This window comes from Sinohyriopsis cumingii, chromosome 10, assembly GCF_028554795.1.
Source record: "Sinohyriopsis cumingii isolate HCF-2022 chromosome 10, ASM2855479v2, whole genome shotgun sequence".
NCBI lineage: Eukaryota > Metazoa > Mollusca > Bivalvia > Unionida > Unionidae > Sinohyriopsis > Sinohyriopsis cumingii.
The window spans coordinates 25,392,520-25,410,651 of NC_142970.1; the positions used below are offsets into that span (position 1 = coordinate 25,392,520).

The 18,132-nt window shown below is 38.4% G+C and overlaps 1 pseudogene; it reads left to right on the forward strand.

Moving 5' to 3' along the window:
* The window catches only part of LOC149789763 (uncharacterized), a 76,198-nt pseudogene extending 63,002 nt beyond the window's left edge, over positions 1-13,196 (forward strand).
* The last annotated feature ends 4,936 nt before the right edge of the window (positions 13,197-18,132 follow it).

The window sequence follows — 18,132 nt, forward strand, 5'->3', positions numbered from 1 at the left end:
GGCATAAAAAGGCGATTTGCATTTTAGGTACACGTACTTCACAGCACACCCACAAGGGTTGCTTTTGTAGATCTTGCAGAGAAGAACTGGTTGAAGGAGAAGTCGCTGCAGTGGTAGCGGTAACTGAGGCTGTGTGGAAGGGCATGATGGTCACTTCTTTTTATAGTCCATGACTTGCGAAGCGTCGAGCCAAGAATCAAAACTGGGCGGATATCATTTCCAGCGTACTTTGATTTCTTTGACACATCGTTTTCCCACTTTACGGGTTCTGCGTTCGATAATGCTTTCGATGTTGTACACGTCGTCTTCCTTTTTGGTGACACGTTTGAGATCTTTGGATTTCAGATGTCCATTTTATCTTGCTCCCACGAGTCCTTCCAACTCGGTTCCCAATACTCCTTTCAGCAAGGGTCCTAACAATAGAGTCAAAAATCCTCCACGTTGTACCTATATCTCCTTCTTTTGACGAATGGGTATTTTCTTTTGAACCATTTGGCGAAGAACGTGGCGATGTTTTCCTAAACATTGTTTCTGGTGTTTTGACAATGGTATCGTGACTTTCAAGACGTTCAAACAACATTCGACATGGTATCGATGACATCTTTGGAGGCAGTTTGAATGAGTATTTTCGCATAGATTGTAAAGCTTTGGACAGGACAGATATATCCGCATGTTTCACTAAACACTAGGCAGTCCTTTCCTTTTCTTTCCTTTGGGTTAAAAGTGGGATAACATTTTTTGTGGGGGATGAGGTAATATCTTTGGTTCTTCAGGAGCACACAGATGTGCATGCTTTGCCTCAGGCCTTTGTGATACTGGAACGCGTCGCCACTGATTGTCTTTGCGTCGTATCAACTTGATGACAGGCATCACACGTCGTGGAGGGGTTCGCAACGGACTAAATCGGGACAGTTCTTGCTTAGACAAATCCATTAAACTCTGTAACATGCCCGATCTCTCTTGGAATTTGATTGTTGGAGCAGATACTTTGTGAGCAGCTGCCACGGCAGCTAAAGAGGAGGAGGGTGTCACCGCTGCAGGAGAACTTCTTGGAGACGTAGGTGTCCATGGTTTCATCACCTGAGGAAGAACGGGTATTAAATTGGGTTGGTCTGGCCCCCCAACAACGGAGAAGTGGAAGAACCTAAGGCTATTGGAGACGCGGTCACTGCAGGTCGTGGTTTGCGAATATTAGGTTGCGTCCTGGTCGAAGTAGCTCTCTTGCGGGTAGAAGCTGTTTCCTGTGGGCTTTTCTTTTTCTGGGGTTGAGACGGGATCTTGCCACCCCTGCTCTTTTTCTTCTTTCGGCTTCGTTTGACTTTTTGGGAGTGTCTTTATTCTTGTGGAAAACTTTGAGGGCATTTGGATCCAATTTTATGAGGAAGCGAATGATGACAATTCCTAGAGAACCGCGCGCTATAGGTTTCAAAATGATTTGCTTTTTGGTTTGAGAGTCGATGCAAAGATGGGCCAGTTGTGACAAGGCTACTTTGTTTCTGTCGAAAAGACGTTTGGTTTCATGAGGAATCTGAATGATGCCTTGCAGTAATTGACGTGCTGTCATCGTAAATAGGCGTGTGGGGTTTGAGTGGAATCGTCGAACGCATGAGTTAGCCAAGGCGTTCCTAACTGTTTGGCTAAGACTTGCTCTTGTGATTTATGGCTAGGGCTTTTAAACAAGACCACGTAATGAGCATTGAGACTGATGGCACGATGGGTTCTACTTTGTTGAAACAAAGTTTGAGTAATGTAAATGACACTGGCATTACGATGATGCTCCTTGCGCGTACACCATAGTTTAATTTCTTCTCCGTCTTCTCCTAACATGTCGTCGAAAATGACCAGATGAGTTTGACTGGGGTCAGACACGATTCCGTCGTCTTCGCTAGGAATGCCTTCCACAAGCACGATGGAATCGCCTTGACTTTCTCGCAAGAGACTGTACGCCAATTGCCACTCTTTGTAACACTACACGATTCTTTGAGGTTAAATGATGTTTATGTTCGATCAAACGTTTGACAAATTCGGTTTTGCTTGAACCGCTAGGTCCTGCAGTGAGCATGTTAAAGGGATGGCGAAGATACAAGGCCTCCCAGCTGGCACGATCTAAGTGTTAGTCGATGACTTTCAAAGTGGAGGAAGATGAAGCAGAGACAGCAGAGGTAGCCATTGTGAAAGGAATGTCATTGGTGACACGAAGACAAACAAGACAAGAGTTTTTATACCTTTTTTCAGGACACGTTTATAGCCAGTTACAACGAAACAACACAAAAGACAAAAATACATAAAGCCAAATGCTTACGTACAACGATTAAATGCACATCAAAACGATCAAATTGGAATATAAACAAGTCTCTGTACATGTTTTCGGTAACCAAGATGTCCTAGGGACAGTGTGTCATGTTCTGACAGGCTCTACATGGGTAATGTCACACAAGTATCCTCGTTGTAAAATGTTCTCTTGTAAAGTATCTATGATCATGTCATACTAAACCCTCTTTTGTTGAAGGTAATAAGTGTATTTTGTTAACAGCATCGGTTAAATTTTAGTTCCTTACCAATATGATTTAGTCACTAACTCACACACCAAACGTGGTACAGAAGTTTTCTCTTCAGCCAAGATTTCTTGGTGTAAAAGATGTTGGTACTCCTCTATCTTGGCCATTGGAATTCGGTGTATTAGGCACGTCTTGCAAGTAGTATCAGTGTCATCCAAAATTTTATGAATCTAACGAGAATCATCACCGTTCGACCAATGGAACACTTTAAAATGAATCAGTGCTTTATGCCATTTAAGTATAGTGGTTCAAACACCGGTGACGTAACGGATGCAATTATTCTTTGCGTTTCACTTGTATTTTAACAAACTCTCGGTAAATGCGTTCTCTCAACTCCTTTGGCAAACTAAGAATGTTCTCTTGTAAACTATCCATTCAGGGATTACTGATATCGTCCCACTAAAGGTAAGTAATGACAATTTGGATACCATCGAGCATGTTCCAGGTTTGCCGAATTTTGCTGTTCCCACTGATGTAGTGACACACCACAACTGAAGCACTTGAATTTATACCCTTCGCCCAGGTAGAAAATCCTGCTCTGGCTAATTCTTCGGGGATAGGTCCTCCGAGATATTTAGGCCATTTTCCTTGGAACGATTGAAAACGATTTTCAAGATTGCAATATTCAGAAAAACGCACAGGGAACGAATATTCGTCTTTCACAGGTTTGTTTCGATGATGGTAGGGTGACATCGACAGGAGATTGCTCAGGTCTGGATGACATCCGTAGAGTGCGATAATTTAGAGTCAGTCCTTTCACTTTACACTTGGCGTGCACTTCTTCTTTGTCCCGGTATTCGTAGACAAAATTGTTAGGACCACCACTAGCGAAATTTAAAATCTTCTTGTCTGGGTGCTGGTCTGTCCAAGCTCATAAACAGTCTCCTTCGATGTTAGGGTGACGTTGACCCGGGAGATCGATGTAGATGCAACTGTCCGTGTCAAAATACAGGACCCGATCACCTAACAGTTCTAAAGCTTCGTACAATTTCAAGCGAACATGGGCTGTCACATAATCCGCAATGGTGACATTTCCAAATTCGTCGGCTTGCACAAAGTCCAGATCTTCTTCGTAATTGACTAAGATCAAATCCTCACGGACTACGTCCACGTGTTTCATGTATTTGGTTTTGTCTTGAATCATCTGGAAGACGCGGGAAGGTTCTGTCAAATACTCCGACTTATGTAAACACGGTCGTTGCTCCATTTTACCCCATAAGCAATTTAACATCACTTTGGCAAACGATCGCCTGCCTTCGTTTTTCTCGATGTGGTCTAGAGTGATGCCTTCCTGCTCCCGGTATTTCTCTTTTAATGACTTTTGTTCTTCGGGGGTGTGACACCATGAAGGATAGCCACTGGCTTCTTGTTTCAGTTTCAAAAAGGCATCCACACAATCTGCGAAAATGCCTTTCTGATTCTCATTGCCCTTTAGGTATTTTTGTTTCTTGGGAAAGTGGTAAATTTCGTACACCTCTAACAGTTTGTATCACATATCCAGAGCTTTGAACAATTCCAAGGTAACCCACGTTCCCGTCAAGGCGCGTTCTTCCTGGGTGTGCTGACAAGGCTGATCTTGATTGCACGTTTCGACACAAGTACGGCACAAGGGAAACATCGACTTTCCTTGACAATGGATGGTACAAGTCGGTGTGAGGCAAAACTTTGCACTTAAGCAAGCTTTCGTATTGTCGAATGTTGTCCAGGTCGATGTGTTCCGTCAGCAATTGCGGGTGACTAGTAGGAAAGTGACAATATTTGCACATGTAAAGATACAGGGACACACGTCCAAGTATTTGATTTCTCTCCTTTCTCTTCGTCAGCGTGGTACAACAAACAGGTGGCATTTGTCCGTCCTCCGTACAAACTGTCACTCGGGTTCAGGGGTTCCATCAACTTGTAACTTTCTAAGATGTGTTTAAACTCGGGATCGGTTTTCAAGCGGTGATCGAACTCGTGTACCCACATTTCCACTACTTGGCATCCTTGCTGTTCTAACTTTAAGCGTCGCTGACAAGTAGCCTTGTACAAGTCTTCCATGGTCCTTTGTAACAACTGATTTTTAGTACCACGTTGAAAGTAAGAGACTGAACATCCGTGAAATAAACAACCGTTAAACTCTTACACAATCTTGGGGTTTTCTAGGTCCCAATCATCCACTGAATACGTTCCGATGGTCTTTTCGCCTCCTCCGTTGGGAACATGCTGAATCCATTTGTCTTCCTTGTCGCACAAGTAATGAAACCAGTGTAGGGCTTTGACCAAGTACTGACGTTTGATAAAGTTGGTTGTTTGAGGGCTGATGACAGCTAGGGTGTTTTCAGACATGAATTGTTGACGGTACACATTAGAAACACGCTTTGGCAATGGTGTAGGCTTCTTTCAAAGGATCGACCCTCCGTGTTCCATCCATGTACAGTTCTCGAAATTTTCCACAGCAACGCCGTAAAATGCCCACGTCGGAACGAAACTACTTTAACATTTATTCCTGAAAGTCGAAAGGGTACGAGGCGTGAGTCTGGTGCCAAGCTTAGAAAGCTTCTCGTTGTTCGGTACGCTTGTTCTCGGGGTCGTAATCGTGAGCCTCAGGCAAATGGGGTAGAATGGCATATTGATTGACTCGGGTATTGAAAAAGTGCGGAAAGTAGCCTTTGGCCATTTCTGTCATTCCAAACGTTTTTGGCATTCGACTTAAAATCATGACCAAGTAGCTCATCGGATCTTTAAACTGTACTTGTCCCACTTGCATGGAAATAATTTTGGCTCCGTTCAGTGTCACTTTAGGACGTGCGGTGCCTTTTTCCGTATAGTATCTCAAAAGAAACTGTCCATCGTATCCAGAGAAATTGTGAGCCATCACTGTGGCATGACGATGACAATCTCCGTAACGCTCGATGTCCTCTTGGCTCCACATCTCGTCGATGGGGTCTAAGATCCATTGAGCGAAATCAGCCAGCGTGGTCGGTCCCCGAAAGATTTTTTCAAGTCCTCTGGGAATCTTGCTGCAGTGAGGAAAATGACTAAAGATAGGCTCTTGTATGTAATCCTCGCACGCTCGATGAGCCACACAGAAATTAGGAATGTGAATGCCGGTCTCTTGCATGCATTTCGAAATCGAAAAAGATGAAATTGCCTTTCCTCTTGTGATCATCTTCCTCTTGTTGTCGTTGGTATTTTTGAATCTAGCTTTGCTGTTCCAAGTCCACGATTTGATCACAAATGTGATATAGTTTTTTCCCTGAACATAAGTTTGCATTGGTATTATTGGTACATATACCTTGTCCACAAGTAGGACACCGTCTCAGGAATTGACAATCACTTTTCTGCTGTGAACCTTGCGTTTTTAGATGCTGTTGGTAACAGGTAGGGCTGACAAAAGTGCGCTAACAAGCAGAGCAATGCACTCGTTCTTGTCCTTGGTTCAGACATGGTTGAGAGGCCATACATCCCTCACATTTCGATCCACAATGCTTGTGTTGCTCTCGATTGTTATAGCCATGGTCGCATTTTTCACAGTAATAACTGGATCCCAAAAAATGTGGTGATACTGGCAATGGCATCGAAATGTTCCTCGTGATGATAGACGTAACTGTATTTTTCGTCTTGGAAATGTTTGCCTCGTAACAACAAAGGTACACGCACTTTTTGAGTGTGAACTTTCAAGGTGTAGCTTGGAGCTAGGACATCTTGCAAATTTGCATTTCAGGAATGTTACAGGGAGTTGATTTGGATAACTCTGCTTGCTGTAACAGACGTTCCACTTCATTTCGTTGTTCGGCACAATTCGATTTTTGACTTGTTTGCCAGACTATTTTCCATTCTGTCGTGTCGTTCTTGTCGGCATACGTTCGTCCCACCACGATGGCACGGGCAAAACACATTTGGTCTTGAGAGTTGTTAATTTGGACGAGGCTACGCTTGATTATACGACGGTTGTCCACTAATAACACTTTTCTGCGTTGTCCGGTCCCTTTTGGTAGAGATACGTGAGTCATGAACAGTGTTGCTTTTCCATCGGTGATGTGAAGATTGTCGTTGGATTGTTGGACGTGTTGAATCTTGTCGATGACTTTGGAAGGTGTCAGTTCTGCTGGGTTGCTAAACTCGATCCATGCAAGGGATTTCAGACTGTTTTGATGAATGGAAAGTCTCAAGCGATCGTCTCCTTTTGCTTCACATTGGCGTTTCAGAGTGGCTAACAAAGAATCCCACACCTCGGTAATGAAGCCTTCTGCTTTCTCCAGTTGTGCGTTAGACTTGAAATTTTTAAAGTTCGCCACGTAGGTGTAAGCCGTGGTTCTAAATTTTCCGGAGGAGAGCTTTTCAGTCTCTCGGATGTGGTAGTAATTTTCAGGATTTACTAATGGTGGTGAACTTTGGTTAGGTGCAGAATGGTTGGGTCTGGATTCTGGCTCTTTCATGTCACCTTCAAAATCCCTAGCATGAATTTGTGCCAAGACTTCAGCTATTGTAGGAGGCGATGAATCACATAAGCCTCTTACTTTCTTCTCCTTTCTTCACGGATTGATGTGATCGTTTCATCTTGACTGCGAAAAGTCAAATGACTACATTTAAAACGCCATGGGTTACTTTATATCCATGGCAGACCAGCGTATATAAAGGGTGTGTGTCTTGCCTTCCACTATTCATTTCACTCTTAAACCGAGCAGAACGATAGAAGAGCCTACACTGATCGAACTTTTGACCAGAGCTTTGCGAGGTGTCATAAGAAAATTTTCGTCAGACAAGCCGACGGACTACTCACTCTTCTTTCGAGATAAAAGTCAAGATACTTGCTATATCTGTAAGAAGAAAGGCCATTGGTCTTCAGAGTGTCCAGACCGTCATAAAAGCAAAACAGGTACTAGAAGAGACAAAAATCAAGATACCTGTTATCATTGTCAAGACAAAGGACATTGGTCTTCAGAATGCCCTAAGAAACAACAGGAGGATGAAGGAGAGTGGTTCAGAACAGGAAGAAGAGGTACCATCCCAAGAGGAAGAGCCCAGACACATGCAGAAAGCGTAAAATGAGAAGAAAAGAAGACTAGAAAGTGAGGAAGAAATGGAGGAAAAAACTGTGATAGTGAAGAAAGTTAAAAAACACAGTGAGTAAACACAGGTACAGAAGAAGCCTATGAACTTTTTAAAGTTTTGTGTTGTGAATTGGATTGTAAACTTTGCATCAGAAAAGAACAGGCATAAACGTAAGTGTCTTTATGTTTTGATCTTTAGAATATGGACCTACACTCACACACCCACAGACATACATCAGGGAAAAAAGGGTTTTTGAGTTTCAATTGATGTTGGCAACTGAAATATTATCTCTTTTCGAGAGAAATGAGTGTCCCTGAAAAGCACCGCTGGGTATTTGTTTGTTTAAAAAACAAACTCAGGAACGGAACGTAATCTGCTTTAACTGTCTTAAGCCTTTGCCACGGACAAGGCCTACTTCTGGATTGGCTCCTGTCGTTGACGATTTGGAAGAAATTACTATGGGTGGTACTGCAGTTGTAGTCACAGGGTTGGGTTGTTTAGCTTGGGGAGGTCTTTTTCTCTTCGATCGTAATAAAGAAGTCTGATACATTTGTTTCAGACTTCTTAACTCTGCTAGAATGTCTAAAAGTACCTTGACCCTTTGACTTTCACCATTTTCTCTTAGACCTGGTTTCTTCGCTGATTCTTCTTCTTCCTGTCGTTTCCTTCTTGCCTCTTCTTCTTGGTGTTGTTGTGAAGAAGAAAATCTTGATTTGCTTCCTTTTGCTGCTGTAAAAATTTCTCCAATTCTTCTGTCTGTCTCTGTTTAAAATTCTCCACGTGTGGCTAAGAAGGAGGAGGTGGCGAAGGTACTGGTACCGGAAAAAATTCTTGCGAGGAAAGAAAATCCACTAAATGTGTTTAAGTTGAGTCTTTGTTAATGAGGATTTATTTGGATCACAACCAGAAATTTGATCCTTTTTTAGTGATATATTTTTCCTCATTTATTTCAAAGTTTTGATTGTAATTTTTTCACTTGACCGGGAGTCAGAGTGACATTAATGTGACTATACGACATTTTTATAATATGATAAGTTATTTAATTACATGTTTTCTACTGGTGCATCAATGAATCTGAATCGTCCACCAACACCTTCAAGTAACATTGCTTTGTCGCTGAGTATAACAGCGAAAGCTCTGTAATTAATATCAGCACCTGGATTTACGCAAGCTCAAAAATGGAAATCAACAACATACTGTCTACTTAATAAATGTGGCGCTGTCAAATAGCACCATAATACAATTGTTGACAAAACCGATACTATTGTCTGCATTGTATACAGCATCATCTGTTTTTATAACTTCACCATCTACTTCAATAAATGCATCAGCAGGTAAAATATATCTGCTTGTATCTTGAACTTGTAATTCGATTCGAGCACACTGATTTGGTAAACGTGCATCATAAGAATAAAACTGATAATCGTAAACGGATTCATCTTTAAGAATTGGTGCATCCATATTTGGGGGGGGGGGCCGTAATATATTTTCCCATTGTCCGTATATCGCCCCACCCCACCCCTTCACTACCAATGATGGTGAATTTTTGTAAATGTCAGATATTTCCATTCATGTGGGTCAAACTGTTCTGGGCCGAAACGTCCGTGGGGCGAAACGTCCATGTACCATGTGGGGAGAAATTTCCATTGAAATTAAACGAAATTTCATCGGCCGAAACGTCCATAGGGCGAAAAGTCAATATTTCATATCATACAAAAGCTCATGACTCTGTATTTCTATATATTCAAATAGTTGTTACAATAATCTGAGGTCACTTGTCTTTGGATTATTTTCATCTTTGTTGACACGGACATATTAAATGTAAATAGAATGATAATTAAAAACGATGCAGACTATGTTAACAAGTGTAACACTACGATTCCGACTAGACTCGGTCCTTGAAAATGGACTCTTCGAAAACTCAGAACAAATATGGCGGATGTTACCAAAAAGCAGTTGCCATTATCATATAATCCTGTACGAAACATCCAATGTGAGACCCATTAGACAATAATAATAATAATAATAATAATAATAATAATAATTATTATTATTGTTGTTATTATTATTATTATTATTATTACTGGTAGAAGAAGTAGTGTTGTTGTTATTTTTATCATCATCATCATCATCATCATGAGTATTATTATTATCATACAAAGCACATTACTATGTATCTCTTTATATTGAAATACCAATTTCATTATTTTTAGGCCATTGTATTTACATGTTTTTTTTTTTTCTTCCATTTTGTTTATATTATTTTTTTTTTCTTCCCCCTCTTGCTTTTGGCACACTACGATTCCGATAAGGATCGGTTCTCCTGTATCGAAAATGGATTCTTCCATAACTAGGACGGACATAGCAGATTACTAGACGTATTATAAACTGACCAGTCATGTCGGCAACATTTAAAGTTGAATGGGCACATGGAATATATGCTGTTGAAAAATGTTTGATCTACGTTGAACACTACAGAAGCACAGAATCCTAGATACTACAGAAAAACTGGTTCTGACTTAAGTGTGAAATTTGAGATAAGTCATTTAATCCGAGAGGTAGTTTAAAGCGGCAGGTGAAGAAGAATGGAGAAAAACCATTCAAGTGTGAAGTGTGTGATAAAATGTTTAATCAGAATTGAGATTTGACACTGAGGATATATCCAGGAGAAAATCATTTAGGTCTGTAATGTCTGACTTGGAACATGAGTGAAATTTAAAGCTGCAGATGAAAAAACTTTATGGTGAAAGACAGTTTAAGTGTGGTATCGTATGTGATGAAAGGTTTAGTCAGAGTGGAAATTTAAAGGTTGTGCATGTTGAAGAAAAAACATATAAGTTTGAAACGGAATGTTTAATCGGAATGGAGATTTGAAACTGAACACAATAATGTGTATTAGAGAAAACCACATAAGTGTAAAATGTGTGATAAAATGTTAAGTAATAATCGAGTTTTAAAACCGCACATGATGATCCATACCGGAGAAAAATCATTAAAGTGTGAAGTGTGTGATAAAATGTTTAAGCGGAGTAGGTGTTTAAAACAGCACATGATGATCCATACCGGAGAAAATCCATTCAAGTGTGAAGTGTGTGATAAAATGTTTAAGCGGAGGGATCATTTAAAACAGCACATGACGATCCATACCGGAAAAAAACCATTCAAGTGTGAAGTGTGTGATAAAATGTTTAATCAGGGTATACATTTAAAGCAGCACATGAGGATTCACACTGGAGAAAAACCATATAAGTGTGAAATGTGTGATAAAACGTTTAGTCAGGGTGGGCCTTTGAAACTGCACGTGAGGACTCATACTTTAGAAAAACCATTCAAGTGTGAAGTTTGTGATAAAATGTTTAGTCGACGTGGACATTTAGAACAGCACATGAGGATTCATACTGGCGACAAACCGTTTAAGTGTTCAATGTGTAATAAAATGTTTAATGTGAGTGGAGTTTTAAAAAAGCACATGAGGATTCATACCGGTGAAACACCATTCAAATGTGAAGTGTGTGATAAAATGTTTAATCAGAGTGGACATTTAGACCGGCACATGAGGATTCATACTGGAGAAAAACCATTCAAGTGTGAAATGTGTGATAAAATATTTAATCAGACTGGACATTTAGACCTGCACATGAGGAGTCATACTGGAGAAAAACCATTCAAGTGTGAAGTGTGTGAGAAAATGTTTAATCGGAGTGGACATTTAGACCTGCACATGAGGATTCATACTGGAGAAAAACCATTCAAGTGTGAAGTGTGTGAGAAACTGTTTAATCGGAATGGACATTTAAAGCTGCACATGAGGATTCACACTGGAGAAAAAAACATAAGTGTGAAATGTGTGATAAAATGTTTAATCAGAGTGGAGATTTAAAACTTCACATGAGGATTCATACTGGAAAAAAACCATTTAAGTAAATTGGTTGTCAACATATGCTTGGTAACTCGATGAGAAAAACAAAGATATGGTATTATTTTTTACATGTTTTAATCAAAGTATTTTAACATCAAGCAATAATTTCAAACTGACTTGGTCTGACTATTTCTTCATCAGTAGCATTATGATGTAAATACATTGTAGTCTTTTCTTTGTTAACTTCACATGACTGGGTCAGACTTTCTTAGACTTTATCAGCTTATGTATGGCTTTGCTAGGCCTAGTAGTGTACAGTGGAACTTTTGATAAAGTACGTTGAGAGCACACCCCATGGAGAACCAATGTCTTTTGTGAAATTGCCCCATGGAGAACTTGCCCCAACATATCTTGAGAAATTGCCCCATAGTGGATGGAGAATTATATATACATATATTTTCTTAAAAACTAATATGAAATAATTAGATAGCAGAGTAGTACTTACACAGACTCTTTATTCTTATACATGACGTAATTTCAAAGTACAGAACACACATACAAACACACGACAGTTAATACCTATGAGAATTCATAATTCCAAATTGCTGCATTTAGTTTTCGGGAAGCAGCAGTGAGGGCAAACAGACCTTTTGTTGAAGCGTCATTTTTAAAACTAAGACTTCATATGAAAAAAGATTAAAAAAATAAGCTCACTAATGCAAAACCAAAGCCTCTAACTTTTCCGAGAGTTTTTTAATTTGTACACATGATTTCATTTACCCGCCGGACATTACATTGAGGTTGTGCCCTCTTTGCTACTGTAATTAGATCATTATTATATCAATAATGACACCTGGTGCAGAATCGTATACTGCTAAATAAGCTCAAGAAAGAATAGAAGCAATAAAGACATTTCTTCCAGTCAGTGATTCTGTCAGGCAAAAACTACAAGAACGTCAAGATGCTTAGGTGGACATTGCAGAAGGTACAGATAAATTATTTAAACCAATTACAAAAGTTACTGAAAGAGTTGCAGAAGCTACTGAAGGTCTTCTTCCAATGTTAAAACAAATTGCTGAGCAAACTGCAAAGATGGCAAAAAGAACTAAACGAACAAAAAAGATTTTAAAAGATATTTCAGATGAAGTAGATGATACTCAGCATATTGATATAGATAAGGAAGTACTTGAAGATACTGAACAAGCTCGCATTAAAAAGGGTGATATATCAGAACAAGAAAATGTTTATGCAATAAATAAATTTATTACATGCTCATTTTTTTCCCCGTTAACTTTACATTGTCGGAATCGTTCAGTATTCCCTGATACTGAACTCGCGCGACAATGCACATATAGCATTCACGTGAATAAAGGAACTACTTTCTATTGTAAACAAACAATGACGCAGACACCAGCACTTTTGATTTGTAAACAAATCATATACACTCGCGTAACAGGCTCTTTACGTTGTTGTTATTTAAATTTGTTTCTGAATGAACTAAAACATGTTTCTTGAACTGCAAAAAAAAAACACCCAGCTGTTTTGGCACATTCTGCGTTGATACAATGTTATGGATTTAAGCTAGCTACATTATATAAAAGATGGACGATTATGTCCTTACAAACAACATACAAGTGACAAGGTATATACTGTATTCTTTATCTGGTGATAAGAATGGCAAAATAAAATATACCTAGTTTTACATCCTGAATTTCCTCAAAATGTTTTTTCTTAATTCTGCAAATCCGAATTATATGAGCCATGTCATAGGTTTTCAATCTGGATTACACATTTCGAAAGTGTGCTGTAATTTTGATAAGTGCAATTGCATCCTCCTTACTGCACTCAAAATGAAATACACGTTTAATTCCAAAGTGTCTTTTTGAAAATTGCAATTGAAAGACTTCATATTTTCCCACGTTATGATTTCAAACATTCAATGACAGAAACAGAAACACATTTGCAGACATAAACACGCTTCTCCCATGCCACTTCATGTATTTCATGTATAATTTGCACAGATGAATCCAGTCCAAAATCACAGACCTTCGTGGAATCGAAACAAAATACCAAAATAATTCACTCCAGATCAAATGGAAAAGTCGTTGCAATGCGCATTCATTCACAATATGACTGCATATTTCAAATTTAACTAGACACGCAATTTTCTTTCGAAAGTTATGTCGACCGTGCGACAAAGTACAAATTTATCTGGGCGGAGCTATGTGAGCATTAATAATGATGTCATTTTGTAATGTCAAATCTGCGCTTGTGAATTTAGTTTGGAATAAGGCATTCATTCATTTACGTTGTTTCTTATAGTGTATTTTGTTTATATAATTAAACCTTAGGTAGAATAAAAAAATGAGCATATAATAAAAAGGTTACTGCATTTGTATGGGAAAATATGAACTCGTTTTGTCGGAAGGATATACTGCACTCACAAGTTCATGCAGTATTCATTCCAAAAACTCATTCATATTTTCCCATACAAATGCAGTAACCTATAAGTAGCGATGATAGTATTCTCCACATAACGAATACTAAAGAGGGAGATTTACCTATATTTGCGATGGATAGTTATTATGATAAAGAAGCATTTTCGAAACCTGTGTACACTCAGATAAATATGTAAAAAGTGAAACCTGGTACAATTGGGTTTATAAAATACATTATAACCTTGACAGGTTCGATAAAAGAAAAGATGCAAGATATAATACATCACAAAATATATTATAAAATTACAATGACTAGAATCACAACAATTATTTGCATTACAAGAGCAACCATCTCCAACAATAGATGATGAAGAAGCAAAATCAAAATAAAGAAGCTAAACGAGGGAGAAAAAGAAAAAGACCCAGAATTTGAAAGGGCTAGACAAATGTGGGAATTGCAGCTCTTCACCAAGTAAGAAAGAAGAAGGAACAACTGGAAGTGGTTTTTCTACTTGAGGAAGTGGTCTCATTATTTGTCCTGACAGTATTCTTTCTGCTGTAGATAGAGTAGAAATTCTGATTGGAGGAAAATGTGCTGGAAAAAATTAGTCGGAAATCGTTAATGAAATATCTGATATTTGTCGAAGATTATTTACTGGCGGTATTATGGATATCAATGTTTATCATTCTCTCATTGATGAAATTGCTGATGATAATTAGAGTGATTAGATAAATAAGTAATAAATTAAATGATTATAATATATGCTCAACATAGACCAATCAGGGTTAGAGCTGTAATTCACGATTACCAACTTACAGAGCGATTACAGAGATGGACTTGGTGATGTTGTTCAGAGTTTATTAGAAGGATAGCCCCAAAAGCAACACCAATAGTAAAACAATTAGGGATGAAGGCTATAGAGGCTGTTCGCAATAAAGGCAATGGCACTGTTGGCAATCTTGCCAGTAAAGCATTCTTGGCAATCAAGGATAGACATGCACAGTTAATTAGATGAAAACCACAACCAGTAAAATTACCTAGCACTGAAGGTATGCATGCAAATGTCAGTAAAATAATAAATCAAGCTGCAACCTATATTTCCTAATAACTACAGCAATGCTTAAAGCTTTGAAACTTTTAATATTATTTAAATTCTGAAGCAAAGCATTTTTATCAAGTTCTCTTTGATTTACACAAATACGATCTATCACTTTATATATTACATGTGGTAAGCTTTTGTTCCTACTGTGTGAATAATGATGCTGTTTTTGGAACATTATAATGTAAGAAAGTGCAAGGCAATATTATGTTTGTAACACATTTGAAGAGAATTGAAACAGTTGAATTTTAGTTCTGTTTTAAATAACTGATGCTTCCATAACAACTGTCATAATCATTATGGTATTGCAAATCATTTTGAAGCCGTTCCTGATAAAGCATCTGCTCCCTTAAAGAACCTAACACAGCATTACAATTCACTTAGTCTGATAGTACCATGAATAACTAGGTTTAAAGTGTAAGAAATATTTAATATAACACTGACAATTTTAACCCGTAAATGAGCATACAGTAAAACGGTTACAACTAAATCAAGTTCATTAATGTTGTCATGATATATAATATTATTTTATCCACCCCAAAGAGATGTTATTTGGGAATTGCGAAGTACAACATAATTCTCTTTATATTAATGTGCTATCTGTCACAATATTTTGTTTTACAAAACGTTTATTTCTACAATGTATATCGAAATTATATCAAAGGGACAGAAAATAAATACAGTTGTATATACCTAAAGAATATCGATTGGTAGAAATGTCCATCAGCAGCAGAGAGGGTGAACAGACTCTAATTGACTCACCCTCAAATCGTAAAAATCAGCCTTCCTGGAAATCGCAAAAAAGGTTCGCAATTATTGAAGCAAAGAATTTTACCAATTCAAGTGACAAGTATGAGACTTCACCCTCTCTGCTGCTATTAATTGAAAAATGTTATATATGATAATGATTCATCCGGAATCATGCACCGCACAATTGGTTTGAGAGCGATTAGAAGCAATTAAGAAATTTCTTCCTGTGAGAGATTCTTTTGGAAAAATCTACAAGCACAACAAGAAGCACAAGCTGAATTTGCAGAAGGCACAAAACAATTACTTAAGCCTATCACAACAGTTACTGAAAAAGTCGCAACAGCTACTTAAGGTCTTCTTGCACCGGTAAAACAAACCAATGCGCAGGCTGAAAAAATAGCAACGAGAACTAAGAAAACAAAAAAAAAAGGTTTTACGAGCCCTTCCAACTGACATAGCTGCAGATCAACCTCCGCCCGCTGGTGAAGAAATACTTGAAGGTATTGGCAAAATTCGTACTGAAATAGGCGATATAAAAGATCACATATCTGAAACAGACACACAGCAGCAAGCAAGGGCTAAAGTTGATATAAATGATAAATTTACCAAAGGCGATATCAAATAAATAAAAGGCCTTAGAAACGTAGATAAATAAGCTGCTTATGCCATACAAAGTTATAACCGACGAGACAAAGTTTTAAACCCTGTGTATGTGAATGATCATATTAGTCACGAGAATTGGTACAAGCGGGTATTTCGTATGCACCATAATGTTGATCAGGCTAGAATCAATGATACTAAATTTGTTGAATTTGATGCCGCAATAAACTGAGCTCTTGAGCAAATTCAACTATCCCAAATGCAACCTTTTCTCACAGCAACAACAAAAAACTGGTAGTGGTTTTCCTACAGGGAGTGGTCTTGTAGCCGACCCTAACACTATTCTTTCCAACATGCCATGATTAGAAGTTCTCATAGATGGAAAACGAGGTGGAAATAACTCACCAGAAACAATCATTGAAGCAGCTGATATTTGTCAACGATGATTTCAAGGTGGTAACATGGATATTAGCATTTACCAAGAACTTATTGATGAGTTAGTTGGTGATTAATTGTCACAACGATTAGATATAATGGTAACAAATAAGATGATTATACATCAACGGCATCGTGGACCTATAATGGTCAGAGCAACAAATTCACGATTGTCTATCTAGCAAGCAGTTAACAGTGATGGTCTTGGTAATGTTATTCAAGGGTTGTTTGCAAGAATGTCCCCAAAAATAGCTCTGATTGCAAAACAATTATAAATGAAAGCTATTAACACTATTGGTGAAAAAGCTCCTGCTGTTGCTGGCAAGGACTTCACTGCTATCAAAGATAGACTAGCACGATTAATACGAAAACCTCCGCCACCAGTAAAATTACCCAGTACGGAAATCATGCCTGAGATGTCATCAAAGTAATATATCAAGCTTCAAATCAAAGACTAGCAGCATTGAACAATCATGCAACAAGAGTAAGAACCGGTGTGCACCGGTCTGACCTCAGTCGGGAAGAAAGAGTGAAACTTAGAGTGATATAACACAGACAATAGGCAAACACTTATACAACATTTAAAAGAAATTGAGGCAAGAAAGCAATTCTTTTCAAGGCATATGAGTAGCCTTTACATTCACTTCACATATTATATACTATCCACACACGCGAAGAAGCAAAAAAGAATCATAAATATACTATTCACACACGCGAAGAAGCAAAAACATAACCACAATCTACTATCCACATACGGGAAGGTACCATAACTAATCACAAAATATATTATCCACACACACAAAGAAGCAAAACACAATCACAAATATACTATTCACACACGCGAGAAAGCACAAAACATAACCACAATTTACTATCCACACATGCGAAGAAGCAAAAAAACAAACCCAAATCTACTATCCACACATGCGAAGAAGCAAAACAAACCAAATTATACCATTGACACAGAAGGGGAGGTAAAAATCCAAAACTATACTATTCACACAAATGTACGTGAGCTCTTACAAACCTCAATAATCTACTATCCACACAAACGTACGTGAGATCATACAAACACACACATAAACACACACACACAATCTCATCAGTATGGGAGTTAGTGTTTATAATCACACTACTCCACATTTACATCATTTGACAACTTGAATAGTTTCTTTTCTAGAGTATTGGGTAGCCCTGAAAAGGGCTGTTTTTAAAAAGTTCACTTCTCTTCTAGTGTTGGGGCCATCTTTCTTCCAGTTCTATCTCCCAATCCCAGTCTTCTGTGCTTGGTACTATGAAGTATGGTTGTTTCTTCTTTATTAATGCCGGTTTTATGGCAAATTGGTTTTATGAGA